At 47.7% G+C, this 14,828-nt stretch overlaps 1 long non-coding RNA gene across 2 annotated transcripts; it reads right to left on the minus strand.

The window, feature by feature from the left end:
* Nucleotides 1-5,555: 5,555 nt before the first annotated feature.
* Nucleotides 5,556-14,419, minus strand: LOC121823767 (uncharacterized). Of its 2 annotated transcripts, none has more exons than XR_013045839.1 (3): nt 13,549-14,419; nt 6,525-6,653; nt 5,556-6,219 (listed from the first exon to the last, which is right to left on the minus strand). It is a non-coding gene; the product is annotated as an uncharacterized LOC121823767 (long non-coding RNA). The 2 variants fall into 2 exon arrangements; XR_006065342.2 differs by having other exon boundaries at nt 5,557-6,236.
* Nucleotides 14,420-14,828: the final 409 nt, after the last annotated feature.

Below are 14,828 nucleotides of genomic sequence, written 5' to 3' on the forward strand. Positions count from 1 at the left end.
GCCTAGAAATCCTACCTACCCATTGACCATTCAGATTTTTATTAAACCAATCAGAGTGACATCTTTACAATGTACAAAAAGATTAATCCACAACATTTCCCCTTTTCTGTCTAAATAAAAAGGAAAGGTGTGGGCGCCATGGGCCCTGGCCCCCGACTGTGAGTGGCTGCAGCCTTGCTTGCTGACCTCTTCCAGGTGTCCTCCCTATTCAGATTCCCTGCCGGTGTCCTTCTCACCTTAGGATCATCGGAGAGCTTACCTGAGGTTCTTTGTTCCTACATCCTGCTTGTGGTGTAAACAACTTAGGTGCATCCTGTATTTGGTGTAAACAACTTAGATGCAAGAATGCAGAACATTGGGTCTGGAATGTAGACCATTGGTAGCAAACTTCTGCCCTCAGGGGATCCTCCATTTGTGTTGTAAGCCTGTATTTAAGGTTTCTTCCCTCTTTCAATAAACGGCATTCGACATCCAATCATACGGATGACCCACTGTCTCTTGTCTCTATTTTTTAATCCGCAGCCCTTCACTCGGACATGGTGAACGGGTATTGGTAATGCGGGCGTTACCGCTACAGAAAGGTTTTAACTCTAATACAGTAAAATTATATACAATAAGAGCAATTATCAAGTAAGTATTACATTCATAATGTCCAGTCTATTGGTATCTGGCAGATTTAGAGAAAATATTCCATCATCTATCCTCTCTTGATGAGTTCAAAGACTTGTACCTAATTTATTTTCTATCATAACAAAGGAAAAGTATAACTGTAACTTTCTAGTCTCTAACTTCATCAAGGACCCCCGAAACATATAATACTAACTGAGTAAACAGGAAGTACAGTGCAAGCCACTTCCAAAACTATAGACATGACAGACATCTGGCGGCCTGGACAGTCACCCAAGGTTCCTCTGCAATGCTGGGGCACCCATCTTCATTCGACAGGCCTCTAGAGCATCTGACAGACTTGTCTGTGAAGCAGGGATTTTGAAGGACTGTCCCATCTAGTCTTGGCCAATTTCAATAGTCGCTTTCCTGCGTCTCCTGTAGAATGCCTGGCAGACTCTTCTGTGAAGAAGCTGGACATGATGGAAAATACTTACAATCCCAGGGACGGGGAGCAGACATGAGGGGTTCTCTAGGGTTTGTTGGCCAGCTAGCTTAGACTAACTTGTCGAGTTTTAGGCCAGTGAAAGATCTTGTGTCAAAACAAAACAAAAAAGAGTGGATGATACTTGAGAAATAATATTTAACACACACACACACACACACACACACACACACACACACACACAGTGGGGAGGGGCAGGACACAGAGAGAGTACACGAGAAACAGAGACTAAAGGTCCACCTATCTCCTTTAAGGGCAAGTCCACATGGCAGGGGTTAACAGAAGGCAGCCTCTTTTCAACGCTTTAGGACTCACACAGCTGGCAGGCCCAGCCTGAGCAGGCCTGTTGTCAGAAGGCCCAGTTCTCATCTCCACCCTCAGAGGCCTGCCAAGCTTCCCTCTCCGGGTTAGGCCACCCTGACCTCCATCTGTGGGCAAAAGAGAAGGACACGAGCAACTCAAGAAGCCGCTGCTGTTGGACGCCAGGACTTCAGCTCCTGGAGACGATGACCCTGAAGCAGAAGCCGCTGGAGTGTTTCTGAATCATCTTCCACAACAAAAACCTTCCACAGAATCGTGGCAACTGAGTCCATTTCATTGTCTGGATTCCAAGTCTTTGAAAAATCCACAAGCTCCAAAAGACCAGCTGTGTAGGGAGAGGTGGAGAGAGGCAAATGGAGCCTGTGCTGCCACTGGATGGGGTCGAAGATTTGGTCTCACCCCATCAAAGAGCAGTATTGGGCAAAAGGAGTTGAAAGGTCACACTGGCTTTTATCAGGGATCCTTAAAGGGGGGTGTCTGTGAAAAGGGCTCCAGGGAGCGAAGTATGGGCAGGCAGTGGGTGTCAGGAGAGGAACACAGACCAAGACTAACCAGGGGCTACCGCTCAAAGTCGCTCTTCTTACAGGGAAAACAAGGACCTGATCATGCCAGCCCAGACAGACTGGAAGCGCTACCTACCCATTGCTATGACTCCCCATATTTTAGGGAACACTGGTGGCCTGCAGAGTTCAGCTGGATCACCTGGCCTAGCACGGGGTTGCCATTTCAGGTTTGGTCTGATTTGTAGGGTTCTCTGTAGTTGGAGTTTTTCTGGTCCTGCCTGGCCCATGGTCAGGACAAATCTCTCTCACCTGCCAGTCTTGCAGGAGCTCAGACCCAACCAAGTAAACACAGAGACTTATATTGCTTACAAACTGTATGGCCATGGCAGGCTTCTTGCTAACTGTTCTTATATCTTAAATTAATCCATTTCTATAAATCTATGCCTTGTCACACGGCTCGTGGCTTACCAGTGTCTTACATGTTGGTGCTCATGGCGGTAGCTGGCAGCATCTCTCGCTCAACTCAGCCTTCCTGTTCCCAGAATTCTCTTGGAAAAAAAGAAAAGGGGAAGTGCTGTGGGATGTTCTGTATGTCAAATGTGTTGCTCTGATTGGTTAATGAATAGAACACTGATTGGCTAGTGGCCAGGCGGAAAGTATGGACAGGACTGGTAGAGAGGAGAGTTCGGAGAGTTCAGGGAGGTAAAGGGCTGAGACAAAGGGACACTGCCAGCCGCCGCCATGACAAGTGAGATGTAAGGTACCGGTAAGCCACGAGCCATGTGGCAAAGTATAGATTAATAGAAATGGGTTAATCTAAGATATAAGAACTAGATAACAAGAAGCCTGAGCCATTAGGCCGAAGAGTTTAAATAATATAAGCGTCTGTGTGTTTATAAGTGGGCTGTCAGACTGCCGGGGCTTGGCGGGACCTGAAGAGAAAACTCTCTAGCTACAGTTCTCTTGAAAAACCCCTGACCTGTGGTAATGCGGACGTAGATGGTGCATCCACAGCTGTTCTCTCTAGCAGCCACTGTGAGTTTCACCAGACAGAAGAACAGCAGAAGATGCAGAGCCAACCCAGCGGCATCTCCTAGGGATGGCGCTCTGTGCAAACGTCATCATCACATCCCAGATCATTCGTATCCCCCAGAGAGGCTCTCGCCTCCATCTCTGTCCTCAGCAGCTATTCCTCTTCCACTCCACCTGTCTCTGTGTCTTCCTTTCTCTTTCTTCCCCTTGCTTGTCTGGAATGGTTTTCTGTTGATTCTGTGTTGCTATTTCCTGTCATAATTTAACAAGCAGGCCAATCTCTCTCCCCACAAGGATGGCCAGATTTAACAAAACAAATGATGTCCAGTTCATCTGAATTCTGAATAAACAGCAAGTATTTGGGACATAGGTCAAAAAGTAATTTCTTATTTATCTGAAATTTAAATCAACCTGGGAATCCGACAGTATCTGGCAGTGTGAGCCCAAGCTCATGGTAGCTCTGTGTAGGTCTCAAGTGTTTTCTTGTGGTTCTTCAAAATAAAAGGATGCTCTACCAGAGACTTTGTAATTCTCTCATAATCTAAAAGATATGATTAAACATTTCCCAAATGTTCCAGAGAGTTTTGGGTCTCTTGTTTGTGCGTGACACCCATGCCTGGGGCTATAGGAAGCTCTTTGAATCCAATGTCACCACACATGCCCCTCCTGAACCATCCCAGAGGTCAAGGGAGGTTGCAGGGTGGCCAAATGCTAAGAGGCATATCAGGCCTTCAGGAAAGAAAAGGTTAATTTTGCCTCCAGTTGGGGTGAGGCAATTAAATTATAAGCTTTTTCTTTCATTTTTATCTTTTTGTCTTGTATTTGGTATCTTCTCAGAATGAGAAGTATGGGGACAGGAAAGAAAGAATTCCTCTTGCTGGGGCTCCTTTGGGTGTCCTCGGGAGTGAAATACAAGCGAAGGTGTGCCGGCGGCGAACACTGCCCGGTGATGTGAGGTCAGTGCTGACAAGACCCGGCTACCCAGCCTGTCACACTTTCCTGCTATCTGAACAAAACAGCTTCGGCATGTGAAGGACACCAAGTCGTCTGAAGGAATCAGCACCCCGCACCTCCTTCCATCCTGAGTGACTCCAGGAACTGCTGGAAGTCCCACAAGAAGCCCCACAGGAGCAGAGCCCATTCCCAAGGTCCTGAGGAAGCCTGCCTCCGGGCGCTGCCATTTCTTGGCGGTGTGGTCCAGGCCAGGCTTTCTGCTCTGCCTGCTGGAGGACAGCCATCCTTATTGAGTGTATTTCCAAGAAAGCAGTTGACAGGCTTTGGCAGGGCTATTCCTGGAAATGTTCAATAGGCCATCCCCTGGCAAGGCCTGCTGCTGCTGCTGCTGGGTCTAAAGGGGTACCGCGTGCTCAGTGCCATCTAGGCCGGGCCTATTCCCAGGTGCCTCTGAGCACCAGTCATCCCCAAATACCATGGGCTGTCAGCTGGCCCGGGCTGCGGGCCTCTTCGGAACTGCTTCCTCCCTGGCAGGACGGATGCCAGCCCGCTTGCTGCTAAATGAAGACAGACGCCCTGTGACTATAAATTATAAAACTGCAGATCCAGCTGAGGAGCTTGCTGTGCGTCCCTGCAGTAAGCTTGGTGGGATGTGTGCACGCGCATGCGCGCGAGATACACACACACACACACACACACACACACACACACACACACACACACACACACGCTTGACCATAGCCAGAGGGCATTAAATACATCAGCTTTGGCTGTTTGGAGAGAGGCCAATGCTATTGCGAGGCAGAATAGCTCTTAGCAACCCTCAAATGTGAGAGTTTCCTTCAGCTGTCTACCGCAGTGTGGACCAAGGCTTCTCGGGACCAGCACTCCATGCATTTGGGGGGGTCCATTTGCGTGTTGGGGGTCCTGTGTGAGCATCCCTGGTCTCCCTCTACTACCATGTCAGCAGCAGGCTCCACTTGGCAGACAAAGACAAAGGAGGAGGGTCTGAACTCTCTGGAAGGTACAGGCTGAAGATCTGGTCTCTGAGCACAGGGCTGTGAGGGTCCCGAGAACTGCTTCAAGCCTCTCCTTCCCAGCACAGGCTGTGCTCTTGGGGGAGACCCAAGGTCACATTTGCTTTTGGAAGCAGGACACAGACAGACTGATAGGTGGGCAGATGAATGAACATACATACGTACATACGTGTACACACACACACACACACACACTCCAGATGTTGCTGAAAATCCCCCCTGGAAGGCAAAATTGCCCGTAGGTGAAAAAAAATCACAATCTAGAAACCAGGAGCTGGGCTCCCGGAGTCGGGGGTGGGGGGGGGGGTGACGCCAGAGAGAGGGAAGGGCTAGCTCAGAATACCAGGCAAGTCATGGAATCTACAGGTCTCAGTTTCCTCATCTTTAAAATGGGAACAAAGAAAACTGTGGGAACCAGGGTTTACAGAGGCTGGGACAGGGGACACGCTTCCAGGGGTGTTTAGTCTACAGATGAAAGAAAGCAGAAAGAAAGCAGCCGAGGTTTATGCAGAGCTTAAGTCAATGGGCGGGGCTCCACTGAAAAGAAAAAGCCAAGGCTGGTTTTTTTTTTTTTTTTTTTTTTTTTTTTTTTTTTATAAGATTTCCCGACTCAGAAGTGAAAACAAACACGGGCTTTAGCCGGGTTTCTCTCCCTCTTCTCCTTTTTTTTTTTTACAGAAGTACGGTGCTGTGCCCCGGAGGTTAGCGAACAAGCTTTCCCCTAGCATTTCTTCAGAAAGGCTTTGGAAGATTTTTTTGGCTGTTATTGTCGTCGTTACAACCCCCCATCCCGCCCCCTTCATCATCCTGGGGAATTGTGTTCCTCTGATGGAAGAATAGAAAGCAGTGAGAGGGGATGGCAGGGGTCGGGGGGTGGGGGTGGGGTCTCCTCGATGCTCTTCACAGAATTTGTACATTTTTTTTTTCTTTATAGTCAGACACGGAAACTGGCCGGGAAATACCCCGTGCCTATAGGCAGACGCTGTTGCTTTAAAACGGCCTTGCTGTTATATAATTCACTGCTGGCCTCTCCCTCCAGCTTTCAAGGAACTGTAAAGACACCTTGAAAGGTCTCTCCTGCTCCTGTCGGCAGAAAGGCAGAAAACACGAAGGCGAAAGGGGTGGGGGGGAGGTGACCTGAACCCCCTGCAAGGTACAGGCTGAAGAGGACAGGGCTGTGTGGGTCCCGGGGACTGCTTCAAGCCTCTCCTTCCCAGCACAGGCTGTGAGTGCTCTTTCGGAAGATCCAAGGCCACATTCGCTTTTGGAAACAGGACACTGTGATTAATCAAAGGAAACAAAACCAGCTTCGTTTCCTATAACACGTCCACGGAGGGTTTTTCTAAGAAAAACCTTGATCAAAATGTTCCTTCTGTTTTCCTAAAGGCCAAAGAGGAGGGATCCATGGAAGCTGGGTCCTGAAGAGTCCCCCTTCCCAGAAAAGGGCTGCGTTATGCTAACTCGCTCAAAGCAGCAGTAGGGTGGTGGTGTCTGCTACAGCATCATTGGCCCCTCAGGCAAAAAGCAAGTGCTGTCTTGTTCCCACAGCCTCTCACAGGTACTCACCTGCTCTCCCTGGGCCATTCTGATCAGACAGGCTTCCTGGAAGATCTGGGGCACTGAACGGAACACTGAGCACGAGGATCAGAGAAAGCAGGCAGCTGGGAGTCCGGCAGGCAGCTCACACGGGCTGGCCTTGAAGAAGAAGGGGTTCTCTCTGTAGGTAAAAACTGAGGAGGGCTGATGGAGTGCGACAAAGAGGCAAACCAGGTACTGCCCGGGGTGCCCCACAGATGCAGGACTCAAATAAATAATATTTGAATGGAATGTGTTTAAGTAAAAATGCATTTTTAAATGTCTACAGTGAACAAAATCTCTCACGTTCTAAGTATCAGTACGCACTTTCACAGCGGTTGGCACACTCTTGACTTTGACATTGCAAAGTCTCTAAGGGGTGGACCAAAAGAGCCCTGGATTTCGAGACAGAAAAGCGGCTGACCCCATGAGGATGCAAATGCACCTTCAACCTCTCGGACTGTTCCCCTGGGCTTAAGCCTGGCCACGTCTCCTTCGCAGGATTTGTGAAAATGAAATTGATAAACCATAACCGATGGCAGCCATAGAACATACAATGGAGTATGATGATGCCGGACGTGGTGGGTCAGATGGGATGATCTTGGCGAGTAAGGAAAGAAAAGTCAAGGTGGGGGGTGGGGGGGTGGAGGGAGGTGCCAGGGCAGATGTGCGGAGGAGCATGGGAAGAGGCTGGATTTTGGATTCTGGCCTGCACTGGAGCGTCAGCTCAGCTCTTTACAGTTGACAGAGCCTCTCTTCATCTTCCAAATGTGATAAGCCTCAGTTTACCTAGTCCTAAAGTGGGAGAGAGGGAGATGGAATAATGGAATGTCCTGAGTATTGTCCGCACAAACCTAGTGTGGTCCATGGCATTTGCACGCAGGTGCACACACACAGAGAGAGACACATGTGACCTGTCCTGGGGAGAGAAGGGGACAGAAGAACTGGAGAGGCAGGGAAGGGCACTTACGGATACTGGAGGAAGGGGAAGAGAACCAAGGAAGGGAGAGGGGGCTAACTCAGATACCATCCTGGACTCAGGATCCTTGGACAGCAAGTCAGCCCCAGTTTCCCTGGAAATATCCTTGGAAAGAATCAAGCCTATGATATATTTGACGTTTCTCTGTGCTGACACACGGAGCTCTGATTCAATTGTTTTCCTCGAGTATTCTAGGACATTCTATCCTTTTCATCCATCCTCCTGAAGGCTGACATTTAGTCGTACTACTTGAGAAGACATCTAGCCTATCGATGAAGGTTTATTATCTCAGTTGGGTAAAGAAACAGAGAAATCATTTTTTTTTCCCTACTCACTGATTCTGCCAAACCTCCATGCCTTGCCCTTTGGTTTAAGAGCCAGTGGAATTCTGGGAGTGGGTGGAGAACAGAGAGAGGTGAGCAGCAGGCAGGTAGGTGCCCTGCACCCAGCTCTGCCCTACTCCAAAGCCCCTGAGCAGAGCTACTGCAGAGAAAATGGTTTCTCCTCCAAGGCTGAGCTCCTTTGAATGGGTTCCCTGTGCCTTTCATGGCAGGACAAAGAGGCAACGCTGTCTGTGAGCTGGGGGAGCCGCAACTGACAGACAGATGAGCCCCTGGAAGCCAGCCTTTATGTTTCCTTACCAAAGACGGGGAGAAGGAAATGCCAAGAACTTAAAAGAATAAATATTCTAGAAATAATTCCTGACTGTCTCTGGAATGCGTCCTTCTTCCCCTAGTAGACTTGTTTCTTGGAGACTGTTTGCTTTGGCTACAAAAATCGGTCTGCATTCTGCAAGCACCCACCTGCTTCGGGGGAGTTACTGCCGCCCCTCTGGCAGCTGGGAGAAGGCTGCGGGGAGGCTGGACTGGCCTCCTCAGACAGCCTGCTGCAGGGTTAACCCATTAGTCAAGGACACAAGGGCTGGGATCTAGGGCACAAACTTGACATGATACCAAAAATTCAGTAATCAAGGTAATGGATGCAGTGCTCAAAAAAAAAGTACTGTAAAAATCCACAATGAACAAAATATGAATTTTAAAATAAAGACAAAAATCTGTGCAGAAGATTCATTCGGTGCAGCTGGGAAGGGCTACAATCAGAAGCCTTTGTTTTGTTTTATTTCAATATTTTTAACATCTATTTATCATGTACATATGCATATGTGGGTGTGTCCCCAAAGCACGTGACTATGGGATAGATGACAACTTAAGGTCATTGGTTCTCTCCTTTGACATGTGGGTTCTGATGGAACGCAGGTCATCAGCCTATGGTGGCAAGTACCTACAGCAGCTAAGTCCCCTCGCCAACCCCATCAGATCTGAGGCCTTTAGTGTGGGAAAATCTGGTACCACCTTAGCAGGACAGGGAAGAAACGGTACCCATCACTTCAGAAAATGGTTATCTGCCCCACATCTGGATGACGGGCTGTCCACAACTATCAAACTCACAGGCTCTCCTGCAAAGGGCTGAAAGGACCAAGCACAGCTGGGAACCTCCTCTTCCTCGTGTGTGTGTGTGTGTGTGTGTGTGTGTGTGTGTGTGTGAGAGAGAGAGAGAGGGGGGGCACATTTTAATTATTTGCAAACATTTAAAATTGGGACATTCTTATAAAAATAATCCACATTTTAGCTAATCTTTAAAAACTAGAATATTCACTTTGCCTTGAAAAATGTGTTTAGCAATTGATTAAAAACATTCGGTTTTTTTTTCTCTATCTGTTGTATTTGGCAACTAAAAATAATAATCATTCCCATTTACTGATAACACACTGAATTTTAGCAGAGTTCAAGGCTTTTGGTATTTGTGTTTTTAACTCCTCACAATTCTGCACTCATTACTGTCATCCACAGAGGGTAAATCTGAAGCTCGGAAAACATAAATAATGTTTCCCAAATCCCTTGGCTAATTAAACAACCTGGCCAGCTTCCACCCTTGGGGGTGTGAACTGAGTTACTGGCTATCGGGAGGCTTCGATGGCCCTGGGTGTGCACCCAGGCGGGAAAGGGGTCCCACCCTCACCCTCAGAGGCTGGCTCGGCTCCCAGGCTTCTGTTTTCATCACACAGCTCACTCGCTCTCTCTCCCCTCTCTCTGTCTCTCTCTCTTCCTCTCTCTCTCTTCCCATCCCTCTCTTTGTCTCTGTCTCTGTCTGTCTCTCTCTCCCTCCTCTCTGTTTCTTTCTCTGTCTCTCTCTATTTCTCTCTGTGTCTCTCTCTGACTCTGTCTCTTTCTGTCTGTCTCTCTCTTCCTCTTTCTCTCTCCCTCTCCCTCTGTCTCTCTCTGACTCTGTCTCTGTTTCTCTGTGTGTCTCTCCCTCTCTCTCTGTCTCTATCTCCATCTCTCTGTGTCTCTCCCTCTCTGTCTCTGTCTCTATCTCTCCCTCTCTCTCTGTCTCTTTCTATCTCTCTTGACCTCTCTGTGTGTCTCTTTCTCTCTCATTGTTTTCTTGTCCTTCTGTCTTTTCTCTCTTTTTCTCTCTCTTCTGCTCACTTTTGCTTGATTACTTGGCTCATTCAGTGATAAACTACCTTCGGGTGGTATTGACTTTGAATGACCGACCGACATTCCGAGGGTGCAGTCCATCATGGTGGAGCAGGCATGGCAGCCAAAGCACAAGGCGGATGGTGACACTCTCCATAGTCGCAGAGAGAAGAGGTCAACGTTGTGTTCCCTTCTCTCTCTCCCGTTTCTTCCGTCCAGGGACCCAGGCCATGTACCAGTACTGCCTCCATGACCACTCAACTAAACTTCCCCGGAAACACCCTCACAGACATGGCCAGAAGTCTGCCTCCGAGGCGAGTCTAAATCCCATCAAATTGACAATCAAGATTAACTCTTGCAAGGCCATTGTCAACTTGACACCAAAACACATCACTTTTGAATGATAGTGTTGTACCCCCATTCCCTAAAGTCTCGTGTTCATCTTAGAATGCAAACCATATTTAGTCATTCTCTAAGAGTCCTCAAAGTCTTAATAGTCTCCAATTTGTTTATACACACACACACACACACACACACACACACACATATATATATATATATACATATATGTATGTATGTATGTATGAGCAGAGTCTGTTCTGAGACTCGGATAATCTCTTACCTGTGAGTCCTTGTCACATCAGAATCAACTTGGAGACTTCCAGCAAACAATGATACACACCAAACACTCAAATTCTAAAATGGAGGGATGGGGATACAACAAGGAAAGACTGGACCAAAGCAAGCCCCCAAACCCAACAGGGCCAACACCAAATGTCACGCACAGGGTTTGTGATGGAATCATATAGCTTTGGTGACCACACTCCATCTACTGTGCCACCCCAGCACCTATAGGCTCTCTCTTGGCTTGGTTTCATTCTTAGGTCAGTCCGAGGGGAAAGGTTTCACAAGTGCCTGTGGTTTTCCTTGCTGAGATCCCATGGCTTGGCATCTCCAGTGGCTGGATTTCTCCAGTTCTATGGAAGACTTCACCTTCCCAGCCTCGTGCAATGGCTTCCTGGGGCCTCCTTGCATGGAATCTGACCCTGCCTGGCCTCAGAAGCTGTCTGAAAGCTCTGTGTAAGCCTCCACGGTCCCCTAACTCCTGCATTTTTTGCTGCCTGTAAAACCAGTGCTGTGTAGATGATGCCTCCAGTTTTGACTGAGAACTCCAGCTGCAGTCTGGACCTCTCTACCGCATCTGTAGTGGCCACTGGGCACCTTGGCAGCTAATCACATTGCACCAGAGAACTGAAGCAGAGAGAGACAAATTCTATTATTTTCTTCTTTGTACTCAGTCTGGAACTCCAGTATATTGAATGGCGCAGCCTACACGCAGGCTGGATCATCCCATTTTGGTGAAACCTCTCTGGAAACAAGCTCATGGACATGCCCAGAAGGTTGACCCCTAGGTGATACTAAATCCTCTCAAAGTGAAAGTTGAGATTAATTGTCACACTTCTTTTCTCTTCTAACTAATGTAGATGCTCCTGACTTAATGGCCTTAGCATACCTTAAGAGACTAATTCCTATAATACACCTACACTGTGACGCATCACAGCTTAGAAACACAGTTCACTGTAGATGAGTGCTTCTCAACCTTCCTAATGCTGAGACCCTTTCATACAGTTCCTCATGTGGTGGTGACCCCCCAAACCATAATTATTTTCGTTGCTACTTCATAACTGTAATTTTGCTGCTTCTATGAATCGTAATGTAAATATCTGTGTTTTTCCGATGGTCTTAGGCAACAGGTTGAGAACCACTGCTGTGGAGCATCAAGGGCACCCCTCAGATTGCCTGACTGACTAGGAGATCACTGCCTCAACATAGCATCAACAGAGGACCACACCTCTCATCACTGGCTCAGGAAAGGATGCACATTAAAAATTCTATTTTAAGTTGTTTTTTTTTTTTAAAAAAAAACTGTATATGTATTGCTTCTCCATAATCATGATAAAGAAGAAAAATAGAAAGTCAAGCTATCATTTAATTAGAGACTTTGGGGGTTGGCCTCTCATTCAGTTACTCTTGGAAAGAGCGTTCCCCAGCTCAAAAGCAAACACAGAGCAAGGTCCCAAATCCCAGTGACCTATTCTCTCCACAGGGCTGACTCCTGGCATCAGCAGGAGAATGGCCTCACCCTCCCATCTAGACACCTCTAAACAGACACCTCTCCATACCTCTGTCACTTCTGCTAGCACCTATGAGTGTCATTGGGCCATGGTTTACAGCACACAAATGGCCAGACCCTTGGACCCATGGAGTCATGGGCATCCTCTAAGTCTTGCTGATAGTGCTCATGGAAAAGCTCCATCTGGTCGCCCCACACTTTTCCAGCATCATTTTCCAAATTCAGCTTGTGGATGAAGCTTCACTGTCACCCTTGGCTAGACGTAGAATCACCACGTAAACATCTGTGTTTGTGTGCCCAACAGTGTCAGGCTGAGCAAAAACAGCCTGCCTGGAATGGCAGTGGCCCTATCCCGTGGGCTGGAGGAAGACAAAAGAGAACACAGGCTGAGGACCAGAAAGCATCACTTCGTTTCTTTACTCCGTATGCAACGTGACCAGCTGCATCTTGCTCCGGCACGCTTGCCTTCTCCGCCATGATGGACTGAAGACCAAAATCAATCTTTCTTTTAAGTTGCTTTTGTTAGCTATTTTTTTTTTTGACAGCAACAAGAGAAGCAACTCATATACAACTCCTTAACGCTTCTCTAAAACTTAGCTCCTTCTGCAGTGCCCTGTAGCTAAGGAACTGATCTCATCTACATCCTAGAAACCCGGGTACCACACTCATCCTGGACCATTTCCCTACATAATCCCCACATTGAGCCCAACACAAAATCTTATTGATCTGATAACATCTTTAGGGAGCTCTTAAACTGGTTTATTCCTTTCCAGCTTGGGTGATGCAACTTGGACTAGACCATGCTCCGCTAGGGTATGAACCATGGCTACAACCTCCTGCTTCTGCTCTTGTCCCCACCCCGTATCTCATGCTCCAAATCAACAGGTTTTCTGGAATACACCTGCCCAGTACTATGATCTTTCAAAAACACACGTGGTCATCTTCCCCTCGTTCTTCATGGTTAGTTGGGGTGATCCTTAAGTCTCTAACACGGCGCGGCAGGCAACTCTCTGCCTGAGCATTCAGCTAGCTCAACAAGCCACATCTCTTTCAGTTTCCCAAATATACCTATTCTCTTCAGCTCCTTTCCATACATTCCCCACTTCTGCAAAGAATACATCCACCCCATTTGTTCCCCATCTTTGGGGCCTTACTGAGATAACACTTGAGCGAGCCAGGAACTTTTTGCTGACCTCCCAACACCAGGTTGGATACTCCCATAGCTATCTGGGCTACTTTTATTTTTAACTCTCACCCTAATACACAAGCCATAACTCTTTCCAGGTCAGGCCATAAGCCCCTTGAGAGCTGTTATGTGACTCCTCCATGTGTACCCGTCGTAACCTGGCCATAGCTGACTTCGTGCTCAATAAAATCTATTTTTCCAACTAAAGCGCTCGGGGCACCAATGACGTGACTCACCTTCTAGCAGCAACATTAAGAATCACTACCAGGAAAGCGCGTGTTTGCTCGGGAAAGGCCGGCCTCTGACGATGCTACGAAGTGGCTGTGAGCAGCTGTGCATTCGCTAGCTGCCCGGCTTCCTAGAAGTACGCGGATTTTAGAATTTGTTTGGGGAAGTTGTGAAACAAATCCCTTTCTATGTATTTGGGAACACTGTGTGTTTCCTTTAATTTCTTCTTGCCAGACTGATAGGGTTTCATAACCCCATTTTAGGGCCACTGTATCTCACCATGACCCTTGTCCTTTACTCATTAGAAGCTCTGCCTGGCACGGAGATCTCCCGAGAGCGTGTTTGAAGAGGAACTGTTGTTAAAACGCACGTCTGCCCCTGGCATTCAGAGGAGACACATACAAATTGTCTCTTTCATTTTAAATCAACAGCTTGACCTTCCTTTTGTCCAAAGGCAAAAACTAAAGGCCTTTGTGATCAAAGCCTTTCGTTAAAACAGCATAATTATTCTGGTTCCCTGTGTACTGTATTTGCTCCTATTTATAAAATGTGACTGGATTGGATTCCCCTTGGCATGAAGTTATGGAAAGCACAAAGGTGATGGATTCAAATGTTAACTCTTCCATGCATAAGCTTGTGACTCACCTGACCTTCCAGACCTTCAGCCCTCTCCTCTGCAAAGCCAGACAGACACCACCAGCCTCTCACCTCTCTCTCTGCCTGGAGTGTGACAAGCACTGAATAATGTCAACGTCCTTCCCAGACCGTCTGCTATTCAGTACACCATAGCCATATGACAGTCCCCAAGGAAGCTCTCCGGACTGGGAACAATCTCTAGAACAACAAATCTCCACGGTGAACTGAGCTTCCCAGTCAGCCTTGGCGGCCACACTCATCATAGCAGCTGAAGCTTTGGAGACTCCCGTCGGACAACAAGACTGTCTGTCCTCTGTTCTCTAGAGTATACTCCTCCTTGTAATCATAGAGAGGGACTCAAAAACCCAAGCGAAGGGGGAAACAAAGTCATGTGAGGAGGAGGGAATAGACTATTCAAGGGGAGAGGGCTAATACCCTCTTGAGACCAAGGTAAGAGGCAAGGGACCTGGCCACCATAGCGTGGCAGTTAGATTGCTTCCAGGTCGACATGTCCAAAAGCTGGTTCCCTAGCTTGCCCAAGGCCTTCGCTCCTACACACATATTTCACAGCTTTACAGCCATCTTGAGAAGTTGGCAACTGTTATCATACCCATTTTTCAGGAGAAGAAGCTGAGGGACATATCTCTGAATC

The sequence above is a fragment of the Peromyscus maniculatus genome, chromosome 18 (genome assembly GCF_049852395.1).
Source record: "Peromyscus maniculatus bairdii isolate BWxNUB_F1_BW_parent chromosome 18, HU_Pman_BW_mat_3.1, whole genome shotgun sequence".
In the NCBI taxonomy this organism is placed as follows: domain Eukaryota; kingdom Metazoa; phylum Chordata; class Mammalia; order Rodentia; family Cricetidae; genus Peromyscus; species Peromyscus maniculatus.